Here is a 14,057-nt window from a genome sequence, read left to right as displayed (position 1 = left end):
GCTGCACGCGTCCTCTGGGCAACCGCCCGGAGCTCTGGTGCGGCCACTCAAGACCAAGCGACCCACCACGCTTCTCCTCCAGGCAGCCCCCCTGTGTTCAGGAGCTGTCACTTTAAGTCCAAACAACTCACCACTCGCCTTCTCCTCTGAGCAGCCGCCTGGAGTGCTAATGCAGCGCTCCTCCTCCTCCTCCTACTCCTCCGGGCAGGCCCCAGTGTTCAGAAGTGCTCTGAGTCCAAACAGCTCGCCACGCAGCCCCTCCTCTGGCAACCGCCTGTAGCTCTGGTGTAGTCACTCTGAATCCAAGCGGCCGCGCTCCTCTTCCTCCTCCTCATCCTCAGGGCAGGCCCCGGTGTTCAGAAGCAGTCGTTCTGAGTCCAAACAGCTCGCCGCGGAGCTTCTCCTCTGGCAACTGCCTGTAGCTCTGGTGCAGTCACTCCGAATCCAAGCGGCCACACTCCTCCTCCTCCTCCTCCTCAGGGCAGGCCCCGGTGTTCTGAGTCCACACAGCTCTCCTCGCCACTCCTCCCCTGGGCAGCCGCCGGAGCCCCAGTGGTTGCTCTGAGTCCAAGCGCTGTGCCGAGCGGCCTCCTTTACGGCGCTCCCAGTTGTCCGAGTTCACTGCTCCAGCGGGGGGAAGAGCGTCTCGCTGGCAGCTCTACTTCACAAAGTTTCCTGCGTTCCGGGACCACTGTCCCATCCGGGACGCCTTCCCAACGGGTGAGAGTCACCCGGCTGCTTTGAGTTGGTCCCAAGTGTCTCAATATCTCGTCTTTTGAATCCTGAGTCCTGGAGCAACATGAAATGCAGCCACCCTCTAGGCCGCCATCTTGAAACCTTCCAAAACCTTTTCTTAGGATAGAGACTTAGAAACCCATTTATTGTGAGGTCTTAATGTGTTCCCATTTCAAGAAAAATTTACAATTCAATAGTCATGAAGGCTAAAATAATGCAAACCTAACCATGGAATGTCAAGGACAAAGGTTAAAGAAGGCACTCTTTATGTAAAAACTCTTCTCAGATATCCTCACACTGGTGGTATAAATTTTTTACCAAAGTAGTGTCACTAGCAGAGTGAGCAAAAAACTTTAACTTCCATGGGTTGGGATCATAGCCTGAGGAATGCAGCCTGAAGTTTTAAAAATTCATGTAAAATGTACATTCTCCTTTGCAATCAATCTTATTTTAATATAAAAATAAAGTGGTTCCCCTAACTCTTCTCATATCTTTGGGTAGTATTTCACTGAAGCAAGATACCCTGTGTTTATCCTGTGGCTTTACCTCCCTGGCGTGCTGCCAGGGCTGCAGGGGGATGCATACCCCTGTTTGAAAGCTCTATCATATCATGTATGTGGGTTAGATCAGAAGAAAGAGCCTCATGCTCCAAGTCAGGGCATGTGGGGTTTAGTCTTAGCTCTGACATTAACTAGTTGTTGGCCAATTCCAAAGCACTTGATGTCTTTGGGCCTCCATTTCTTCAACAGTAAAATGAACAAGCCAGAAGTTCAATTAAAATGTTGTCTTGTTCAATTATACTTTCCCGCATAGGTAATATGAATTGTTTACAGAGTAGAGATTTTTGTGGCAATGTTGACATAGAATCATTTTTAAAGAATAGCTCTTCAGTGAAAAAAATGTGTGAGGAGACCTACCTAAGTTTAAAAATTCTTCTAATTCTGTCTTGAATAAGTCCAATGATCAGTCTAGATGCTATCTGAGTAAAAAATATTTATTAAATAAAATGATCATTGACACCCATTTTCTGCTGAATGAGAATACATTGAACAATATATCAATCACAGTCACACATATTCTTATATTTTATTTATAAAAGATATCCCTGTTTGCATGATTGGTGATAAAGTTGTCAACATTTTTATTGTTATAAGTTTAGATAGGGCTGGGATCAAAGCTCAGTGGCAAAACACTTGCTTGCATGTGTGGAGGCATTGGGTTTGATCCTCAGCATCACATAGAAATAAATAAATTAAATAAAGGTATTGTGAAAAAATATAGATGCTTCATTTAAAAATAAGTTTAGATAACTAATTCTCATTTTAAATGATAATTAAAATTTTTTTCTGGTTTACAAAAATGCATATGACAGTGGATTTTGGGGGAACATTTCTCCATGAATCCCTTATGTTGCTGCACAAAGCAAAGGCACTGACTGCTTTTACTAAGGACTATTTTTTCAAGGATGTTTGTATTATTAAGAGCTTGGAAGATATGGTATCTACCATCAGAGCAAAATGCAGGTGTTTTATTTTGGTTTTGTTTTTAACTTGGGCAGTATAATAAAAATCATGTCTCTATTCCTTATAATACAGATAATGTCAAGCAGACTTACTACCCAGTATAGGCTTTCCCTAAGCACAGGGTTCCTCTTCTGTACACAACTCACTGTTGCAGTTTGCATTTTTTTCTGGAAGGAAACAATCATTTGCATTTGCATTTTTTTTTCAATAAATTATCTTTTCATATTCGCTGCCTAACTTTTAACATTCAAATGCCAATTATGAAACCCAACAAGCAAGATCTCCAGATCTAGATCTCTAAAGAGTTGCCTAGTTATTTCTTAAAGCCATCAATGGGTTGCTTCAAATCATCTTGCAGCCTGGCAAAGTTGTCTTCCCTTGCTCTCCTCTTCTTGGCTAATATCTGCTGTATTCAGACTGTTGAAATAAACTTCATTCCTCTATTCTCAAATTACCCTTTTTGATCTCTTGGATCCATGCCCAGAATGTTATCACCTGATGCTCTAAGTTTTGACATTTTAAAATATTAAAGTGGTAGTGGGTTCTGAGCTGAGAGGAGAAGCGTACATCTCTGCCAGGTACCATGCCACATTTTCCCATAGGTTTCTAAAACACCCACCCATGTTTAGTTTATATTAAGCTGTTTTTGCAAAGCACCAATTTTTCTTTTTTTTCACCCTTTGTTTCTTTTCAGTATTTGTACACAATTCCCCAAATGCTCACCTGAATAGGAAAAGGAAGTGTTTCAGGTTTGGAAACATTTATACTGTCTGGAAGAGCTAGTAACTGTTAGACATAATCTCAGATTAAACAAGTTCAACAAGTAAGTTGAACATTAAAATTAAACAAGTAAGTTCAGTTGTAAACTTGTGCTGAATTCAGTGTGATTTCACATTTTCTCCCAAGATTAGTGAGCCCCCAAATTTAAGCTCTGTCCATATTCCTGGACAGATACTCACTGCCTACACTTTGGGTGTAGGGGAGCATATATCCATCATTTTTGGATCCTAGGTAATAATGAAAAAAGAACAAGGACTCCAGGGGGGTACATTCACTTGTGAAATGTCAGTGGAAGGTGGGTGCCAAGAGAAGGATGAAAGCAGGGTATTTAAATACTGGAGCCAAGGACAGAAGCCCTAGGCTGAAATTAGAGATGGTAGAGAGTGGAAAAATGATTTACAAAAACTAATCTCCATTACTATTTCAATATTTGAAGTCATTTAAACTTCAAACCCAGACCTTACAGTGCTCAATTTAGACTTGGTGAGAATTGTTAGAAAATTTTTCTTTAACTAGAATAGAACTCTTGTTAATGCTAGTAGAAACGAACCTTGTCACACATGATACAACAATCAGGAATTTGAAGCATGAATTCTCTATATAATTCTCTGTATACATGTATGTACTTTGTACACACACACACACTCTTATGCATACAGAGTAGGTGCTATGGTTTGCATGTGGTTTGTCCCTCATATTGGAGGTTTGGACCTCAGAGTACCAGTGTGGAGATGTTGAGCAGCAGAACCTTTAAGAGGTGGAGTCTAATGGGAGGTAGTTTGGTCATAGGTAGTTAGCTGACCCAGAGGGGTTTAAGGTAATGGACCCTGGCAGTTCCCTAGAGAGTGAGTTGATATGAAAGAGTGAGCCTATCCCTGACTTCTTCTCTGGTTTCCTGTCTCATCGCATGATCCCTCTTGCACACATTCTTAGTATGCTGGATCTATCATGAGGTCCTCACTAAAGGGAGAAAAAAATTACAGCTGCCTAATCTTGAAATTTCCGTCTCCAAAACTGAGCCAAACAAAACCTCTTTATTATACTACCCAGACTCTGGTGTTTTCCTTACAGCAGCAGAACATGGACTGACATAGAAGGTAACCTTGACAGTGCCCCCAGTTGATCCCTGCCTCCTGGTTTTCACATCATATTGTGTGTTCCCCTCTCTTTGCATATAGGATGGATTTATGGGCTCACTCCTAATGAATAGGATATGAAGACTGGGAGATCACATTTGAGATAGGTTACAAAAAGACGTATTTCTGTTTGTGCCCATTCTCTTGCTCTCATTCTGCCATGCTGTGGGTTGACCTACAAAAGCCCACATGGCATTGATGTCTCTGCCTAATATTCAGAGAACTGAAGTCTTCCAACAGCCATGTGAGGCAGCTTGGAAGGGGACATTGCCCTCCATCCCCTGCCAAGGGAGCCTTGAGATAACTTAGCCTTGGCCTTGACTGCATGCAGCCTTGTGGGAGACTTTGACTGGAGGCACCCAGCTGAACAATACCCAGATGACCACACTCAGCAATGAAGATAAGGCTTTTTATGCCGCTAAGATTTTTCTTTCTTTCTATAATTAGAGTATTATAATTATACATGTATTTTGGGTTCATTTTGACAAAAAATCATACATGCAAAGAATTTCATTTTAAATCCCCATTCCTTACCTTATCTTTCCCTCCCCTCTCTCCCTATTCTCCCTCCTCCACTCTACTGATCTTCCTTTCACTCCTTTTATTATTTTTCATTGGTACTTTCTACCTGTACATAAAGGTGAAATTCGTATATATGTCTATAAAATGATTTTGTTAACTTCAGTCTATTTCTTCCCCTTTCCCTTGCCTCCTCCTACTCCACTGATCATCCCTCTATCTTTATGATATCTGATCCCCTCCTCCCACCTCCTTCTTTCCTAGCTGCCACGTGAGAGAAAACATTCCACTCTTGATTTTCTGAGTATGACTTACTTCATGTTGCATGGTTTCTCCATTTCCATCCATTTACAGAATAATACCATTATTCCATTCTTCTTTATAGCTGAGTAAAATTCTGTTGTATATATACACATACATTTGCTCTCAGTCCTTCTACCAGATTTCTTGATCCATCCATCTATTGATGGGCATTTGGGTTGATTCCATAATTTGTCTATTATGAAATGAGCTGCTATAAACATGGATGTGGCTGTATTATAGTATTTTTTTAATTTCTGTTGGATAAATATTAAGGAGTGGAACAAGTGGGTCACATAGTGGTTTCATTCTTAGATTTTGAGGAACCTCCACACTGTTTTCCAGAGTGGGTTGTCCTAATTTGCAATCCCACCAACAATTTGTCAGTGTACCTTTTTTCCCCACATTCTTGCCAGCATATATTACTTGTGTTCTGATAAATAATGGAGTTGAGATGAAATATTAGTGGATTGATTTGCATTTGCCTGAAATGTTGAACACTTTTTCATATATTTCTTGGCTATTTGGGGTTCTTCTTTGAGAAGTTTCTGTTCTTTGCCCATTATTGAATGAGGTTTTTCTTTAAATGTTAAGTTTTTGCATTCTTTGTGTATTCTGGTATTAATCCCTCATCTGAGGAGTAGCTGGTCAAGATTTTCTCCCATTCTGCAAGCTCTCTCTTCCCGTTTTTATCATTTTCTTTGTTATGCAGAAGCTTTTCAGTTTTGATAGCATTCCACTTATTTTATAATTTGTTCCTTTTTTGACAATACATGACAGGCAGAGTGTACTTTAACAAATTATGTGTACATGGAGTATAGCTTATTCTAATTAGGATCCCATTCTTGTGGTTGTACATGATGTGGAGTTTCACTGGTGGTGTATTCTATATGAATATAGGAAATTTATGTCCAATTCATTCTACTGTCTTCCTATTCCCATCCCAACTGCTGTTCCCTTCATTTGCTTTGTTTAATTCAGTGAACTTCTATTCTTCCCTCCCACCCCTTACTGTGTGTTAGCATTCACATATCAGAGAGAACATTTGAACTTTGGTTTTGGGGATTGGGCTTATTTATTTTCACAGCATGGTATCTCCAGATTCATCCACTTACGGGCAAAAGTCATAAAGTCATCTTTTTATGACTAAGTAATAGTCCATTGTATATATATGCCATGTTTTATTTATCCATCGTCGAAGGGCACCTAGGTTGGTTCCATTGCTTAGCTGCTATAAACATTGTGAATTGAGCTGCTATAAATATCGATGTGGCTGTATCACTGTAGTATCCTGATTTTAAGTTCCTTCGAGTATACACTAAGGAGTGGGATAACTAGGTCAAATGGTAGTTCCATTTCAAGTTTTCTGAGCATTCTCCATACTGCTAGAGTGGTGGCATCATTGCAGTCCCACCAGCAGTGTATGAACAGACCTTTTCCCCACATCCTCACTAACTCCTCTCATTGATTGTTGGTTTTATTTCTTGTGCATTGGGGGTCTTGTCCAAAGAAGTCGGTTGCCAGCATCTACAGGATGGAAATGTTGACCCTATGTTTTCTTCTAGCAGTTATGAAGTTTCTGGTCTGATTCCTAAGCCTTGATTCCTTTCAATTTGCAATTTGTGCAGGGTGAGAGATAGGAGTCTAATTTCATTATTTTACATACAGTTATCCAGTTTTTCCTGACACCATTTGTTAAAAAGGCTGTCTTTTCTCCAGAATATATCTAATAACTATACGTTTGTGGATTTGTCTCTGTGTCTTCTCTTCTTTCTCATTGGTCTTCACATCTACTTTGATGCCAATATCAGGCTGTTTTTGCTACTTTAACCTTGTAATATAATTTGAGGTGGTTATTGTGACGCCTCTGCATTTTTTTTTTTTTTTTTGTTCAGAATTGCTTTGGCATTTTCTTGGTCTTTATTCTTCCAAATGAATTAAGAATTGTTTTTTCTAGTTCTGTGAAGAATGTCATTGGTATTTAGGTGGGGATTGCACTGAAATCTGTTACATTGCTTAGTTTTGAGGTCATTTGCTATGCAGCGAGAGGCAGTTAAACACATACATAATATATGCATGCTATACATAAGTTAAAATTACAAATATGCATAAGACCAAAAAGGAATATTTCTCTGGTTGCCCAGTTCTTTTCAAAAGAACACTTTAAACATGTGTAATAAAAATTGACAAAATTTCCCATCCTGTCAATTCCAGATTAATATTTAAATCTAGGAAGACTTACTCTTGAAATTTAATATATACAGCCCAATGTTTAAATGTAAGAATTACAAATCTTTACCATAAGAATCATAATTTGAGGACACTTTTAACAGGATTTTCTATTAAAGTAAACTTAACTGATTTGAGTGTTTTTAAAACATTATACAGTTTATTAGTCCTCTCCTGAAAAAATTTGCACATCACTGCAGATAGTCATTGCAGAATCTTTACTCCTCCTTTTGCCAGCACCCACATTGACCTGTGCAATCCCCCTGATTTTCTTCATTCTTATTCTGAATTCCTTTCATTGTTTTCTTCAGGCTATGTCTTGAAAATTTATATTTAGGCTCGTTTTTCTTATATAGTCTTGTATAATTCAATAATTATAAGTCTTGCCAAATTTTGTTGTCTTGCCACCACCCAAATGGGTCATGAATCCACGTGCAAAGACAACATCTGTCATTATCTTGTACATTTTGGCTAGTTTTCTCCACATTTTTGAGTTCTGTTGCCTTCCAGGTGAAGAATGCTGATGACTATCTGTTTCCTCCCACGTGTCCACTGATCATGTACTTCCTTGTCTGGATAATAACTGTGTGGTTCACGATGGCAGCAGATGCCCAGGTAGCCAGGCAGGAAAAGAGAAGAGCTCTCCACCTGCCAATCAACACACAAAGAAGGAGTCCAGGGGTACCAGAGTGCAGACCAAGGACCCTGCCTGAGACTGACTGGGCCTGATGCCTACCCGAAAGTTCTTGGTTGAGCACTGACTTAAGAAACACTTCATTTTCCATAATGTATATTAATAGCAAGTCAGTAAGTATTTTTCTCATGTCTTTAAAGTTTTTTCAAATGTCATTCACTTAAAACACCAATAACAAAGGGAGGGTGTAAAGCATGATCATTATGTCAAGTCTCAGACATTAACAACGTTTGGGTTTCATGGTCTATCAACATATATAACTTTCTTTAATATTCTAACCGAAGCATTTGAAGATATTGGGATTTTCTCCTGTACATTTGAATCATTTTAAGGTAACTCTAACAGATTCAGTCTGGAAATTAATTTCCTTATTGACCCAAGATAGTTTTACAGATGATCACAGTTAGCAGGGGCGTCCAGGAGTTTCAGCAACAGATTCTTTGCTGCTCTCATCTACATTCTGTGGCGGCAGAAAGAGGCTCCAAAACCAGCTCCAGGAGGTCTGGGTCACCATGTGTGGCCAGACATGGGCCATGAAACCACTTAAAGGGCTCTTTTCACGGCATGAGGGAGCTGGTTCAGATAATCCGGCACCCTTCATTTATTCATTTGTTGGTCAGGCAGTGAAATTAATTGAGTTTACGCACACTCTACCAGGGGCTGGGGATATGAATAAGAGACTCTTAAAAGAATGGAAGTTAGAAAGCAAGTAGCCTCAGTACTCATAGCTTTAAATGACTTTAATTGTATTTGTTCTGGTTGGTATTGACTGGCAATCAAATGCATCATTAAAGATGGTACTATTATTTACTCAGAGCCTGCAATGCTTCTGTTGCCTTCACACATAATTCCAAACTGCCCTATTGAGCACATTAACTGTGTGCTCTTTGTGGCCTTTATTCAGTTGCTAGGTTCCTGATAATGATGCTTTCATTACCACCTCCTTACACAAAGCAAATTACAGAGTAAAGTCCAGGAATCCTTTTAATTAAAGAAACTATATATTGGAGAGTAGTTCAAAAGAAGTCTTTTTCATAAAATTTACAAAGGCATTGAGAGATTTTTTTTTTTGCTCTGTCACTTTAAGTCTTCTAAAGTTTTAGAAAATGGCTTTTGTTCCATGAATTCATTTGTGGTTATAACAAAGAAAGATAATCTGTTTTCATAATAAGGATATGCTTGCCAATAAAATTGGCAATTTTCCATAAATTTGAATAGGAAGTATAGACTAGCTGCTAATTTAGGCTCTGCCCAATACTTTACACTTTACCTAGTGATGCGGGTTATTCAGTCAAAAGTAGAAAGCAAGCTATAGGCCATCAGAACCCTACTTCTTGTATAATTGATGACTGTGGGTGACTTTTGCAGGCATAGACTATTAAAAATGGTTGGTAAGGTAAAGGAGAAGATGATTGAAAAAGAATAAAACAAATAGAGAAGGGAGAGAAAGAGAAAGGGGAACTAAGGAGCAAAAAGGAGTGTAGAGAAGAGGAAGGGTCGATTAAGGGTGAAGAGAAAAAGAGAGAAGAAAGAAACAACAGGAGAGGGAAAGGAAGGAGAGAAGTCAAGGGAAGGGCACCTGGTGGTTGGGAATTATTTTACCTCTTCATCACCCTCATTTTGAGAAGATGTCTTCTTTGGGGGCACTACTTTATCTCCAATCCTGTATCCCAGTGAGGCTGGTGATCAAAACTCCATACCCCTGACAGTAAGGAGTACAGAGAGGTAGGCATGTGATCTGAGCCAGCCTAAGCAGAATAATTTCCCAAGATTTTTCACACTGGAACTTGGGGAAAGGAGCAGTCTTTTCCTTACATCGAAACTGCATGGTATAAGACCTAAAATTACATGTTTTTCCTTGACTTCTGAAACTGAGAGGGCTTCCAATGATTGAACTGTTAAGTTCCCTCCACTATTCTGCTCCCACAGAAAAATTCTCAAGTCAATCAACCCTCTTTATCCAAAAGACCAAGTGCAGTTTTTATTTATCCCAAGGAGCAGATTTCAGTCCCTGGCAAGCTGCTGAATTATTCGAACAATCCAATCACATTCTACCATAGGAACCAGGGGCCACCTTGCTTTCTTGATCCACAAAGGCTGCTTCCCACAGCCCCTGGTTGTTCCCTTGTACAGCTCCTGGTTGCTCACTATGCTATAGAGTGCAGCCCCTGGTCCTGTATGGCATGCATTGTCCTCTGCTCTGAGCTGTGAGTATAAGTGATTAATGAACTGCATTGATCTCATCTCTGCAGTGTCAGGTGCCAACTCTATAACCCTCAGGTGAGATCCCTCTCTCACTAATGCGGTGGAGAGGAGACAAAACAAAATAAGAAGCAAAGTAGGTGCTGCCAGGTCAGATTTCTACCCTGTAAGGTTGCTGGTACAAAGCCAAAACAAAAAGAGGGGAAGAATTGGTACTTACACAGAGGGAGACTTGCAGACTTAGAATTCCTAACTCTACCCTTCCTGAAACATCAGCTTTTTCTACTATTTTCTCTTAAACTTTCCTTTTTACTTTTTTGGTTTGATTAGGGCTTCTTTCATGTCATCAAGAGATGAAGGTATACAAGTAGCAAGGGAAGAGAGCAGGAAGAAGAAAAATAATCAAAGGAAATTTATACATGGTGGGTTGGAACAAGAACCCCAGTATTAATTGGTGAAACCATTGATATTTGGCTGCTTGTATTTGAATTGAAATTAGTCGTTTTTTCTTTAGTAAGGACATAACTGAAATATATTCCTTCTAGAATGAGAGAGTACATAACAGGTAAAGAAAGCAAGTGATAGTCTGACATTGTGAACAAACTCAAGTTACTCAAGTTGCATACGTCATGTCCTGCAGTTGGTTAACGAAGACATTACTTTCCTAAAAGACAACCTCATGAAGAAAATAAAATCTTAAGAAATTACAGTATTGCCCATCAACTGGTATTCATATTAAAAGTGTTATCATTATTTTTGAGGATATAAAGTTTTTATGTTTGGAAAATTAGGAGATCTTATGAAGTCCGTAATCTGATGATCTTTGAAAAATTATTTTTTTATGGAAGCAAAATTCACCTAATATAAAATTAACCATTTTCAATTTTATAATTCAGTGTCATTAAGTTCATTCACAAATCAACCATCACCTTCATCTACTTTCAAAACATTTTGATCTTTCCTAAAAGAGACAACATACACCTTACATAGTTTCTTCTTATAGGTCAGCCCCAGCGACCACTAATCTGCTTTCTGTCTTTATAGAATTTACCTATTCTGGTATTTTACATAAATGGAATTAGACAATATGTGACCTTTTATGTCTATCTTCCTTCATTTAGCAAAAAAATTTGAGGTTCACATACTTTTTCACACGTAGTTTCTTATGGTGACTGCATATATTCCATTGTATGGATATACCATTTGGGGTTTATGCATCTATCCACTGATTAACATTTGTAGTTTTTCCACCTTTTGGCTATTATGATAGTACTGCCAAGTATATTTGTTTACAAGTCTTTGAATACGTGTTTTTAATTCTTTTGGATATAAATCTAAGAGTAGAACTGCTGTGTAATATGTCGATTTTAAATTCAATTTTTGAGGAGCTACCAAATTTATCTACAGGAACTGCAACATCTTACATTTCCAAGAGCAATGCATAAGGATTTCAAATGCAACATTTATTATGGGCTCGAGTTGCATTTTCCTAATGACTGATAATGTTGAGCCTCTTTTCATGTGCTTCTTGACCATTTGTGTATATTTTTGGAGAAATAGTCTATTCAGGACCTTTGCCCATTTTTAATTAGGTTGTTTGTCTGTTAGTTGTTGGATTTTAAGGGTTATTTATATGTTCTGAATACTATACACTTATCAGATATGTGATTTGCTAATATTTTCTCCCATTCCATAGGTTATCTTTGTAACAATGATTTTGTACTGACCATTTCTACACTTTCTCTAACTAATGCTAATTAGAACTTCTCCTATGTGTATTATTGTTGAGTATCCATTTCCAATCTTATACATATAATGAGAGGTTTCATTACAGTCACTGAATACAAATAGAGTCCATATGACTCACCTCCAGTCTTTGGTTTAAACCTAAACTTAACTGTATCTTACAACCCTAGCTACAGATATTGGTCAATCATACAAACCAGATCAATCAGAATTCTTTCCTAGAATCTTTTCACTGTCTTTTCATGAAGGTGTTAGTATATTAGCCTAGAATTTGCCACCAGTCATATTTCTTCCTACATAGAATGATAGAAGATCAAACTAACATATTGTTTTAGATAGCTTTCTCAGCGCTGTGACCAAAACACCCAGTATGAACGGCTTAGAGGAAGAAAAGTTTATCTGGAGCTCATAGTTTCAGAGGCCTCAGTCGGTAACTGGTCAACTCCATTGTTTTGGACCTAAGGGTAGGGAGCACATCATGGAGGGAAAGGCAAGCATGGTGGAAAGAAGCTGCTCCCTTCATGGCAGCAAGGAAGCAGAGAGAGAGAGAGGGAGAGAGAGAGAGAGAGACTGAGCATGAGGGGGAAGGGGTCACAGGGAAAAGGCACCCTTCCAGGGCACCCCCATGACCCACTTCCTCCAGCCATGCCCCACCTGACTGTAGTGATGGTTAGGTAAAATCGCCAGTGCATTCGAAATAGGATGGACTTATGAGGCCACAGTTCTCACAATCCAATCACCTTAGCTCTGAATATTCCTGCATTAACCCAGGAGCTTTTGGGGGTTCATGTGACACTCAAACCACAACACACAGAGCAAGTCTAATGGTATTTGAGTCCTTGGGTCTAGCTAGCTCCACACCTGCTTTGATTGAAGTTTAATTATACAAATCATATACTTTCCTTTTGGTTTAGGCTGGTGTGCTTTAGATTTTAGTCAGGTGATACGGTAACATTATCTTGTGGGCCTATCTCATAACTTTATAGCATTGTCACATTAATGGGTTTATATCCTGCTCACACTAATCTTAACTTTGCTGTAATTCTTGCCCAGAACTGGCATCTACTGGCTTCTCTCACCAAATTAAGAACTAATGGGAGAATTGAAATGACTTCTGGTGGAACTCTTTTATTGCTCTTTCTTTTTGAAAATACACACTAAAATTATTGGCCCACTGCCAAAAACTTGAAATACAGAGGCATTTTGTGAATTAATTAAATACCATACCCTGTTTGCAGTTTCTATCAGTAACTGGAAGAATGCTACAAAGAGCATTTATGAAAAAGAATGCATTGTGTAATTATCGGTGGTAGATGTAGGTGGTCTACAAACTATTTTACTTCATTTCCACTTTCACTCAGAAATTTTAAAACGTGTGAATACCATTCAACCAAAGGAAGTCATCTAAGCCCTTTATTTGGAATTATTTTAGATAATCCTTTCTGCATTTTCTAAGTTGGGATTGTATAATTAGCTAATCCATCCACCTATTGTGATATTAGGTGGTGAAAAATGTCATGCATCCTGTCTTTGGAGTAATTGCATACATTCCTTTTCAAATTCCTTTTGTTGGCTTTAGTTATATTTTGTATCATAGCTTTAGTAACTAGGGTGTCTTTGGGGTGAAGAAAATCCCTAATTTCCGATCTTTGTTATTTAAAAATTAATGACTCAAAGTATCACATAAGCACTTCCATAATTGTTTGTCTTGGTGTGGCCCCGAGGAAAATGATTTCCATTATCAAAATTATACTGTTATTTGATGTGAGCCCTTGGTATTTTTCTGTTTTCAGTAAAAGTTCCCTGAATGATCTGTCGGAAGTTTCTTGACAAAGTATAGCAAGATCACAATGCTGAATTGGTAAACTTGACAGTTTCTTTAGCAAGAAATTCTAACTTCCATAACTTAAATTTTTCTAAATTTACAGCTATTTTTCCTCCTGCCTTGTTTTTGTGTGCTATTCTTATTTTGATGAACTATTTTATTAACTTTATTTGTTATTTAAATATGGATTACAGCTAAATTGTATAGATAGGGTAATTTAACAAGTTCATGCTTTAGAAAAAAGCTTCATTTAACTGGTGGAATGACCCTGAGCTCTTGCCTAGAGTTCCACATAAGAGAGACCGAGGAGAAAATCTGAACAGCTGACTATGGCTTTCTCTCAGTTAAGGGACCACTTCTAAACTCTG

Source organism: Sciurus vulgaris (assembly GCF_902686455.1).
Source record: "Sciurus vulgaris genome assembly, chromosome: 8".
NCBI lineage: Eukaryota > Metazoa > Chordata > Mammalia > Rodentia > Sciuridae > Sciurus > Sciurus vulgaris.
This window is presented reverse-complemented; position numbering follows the sequence as displayed.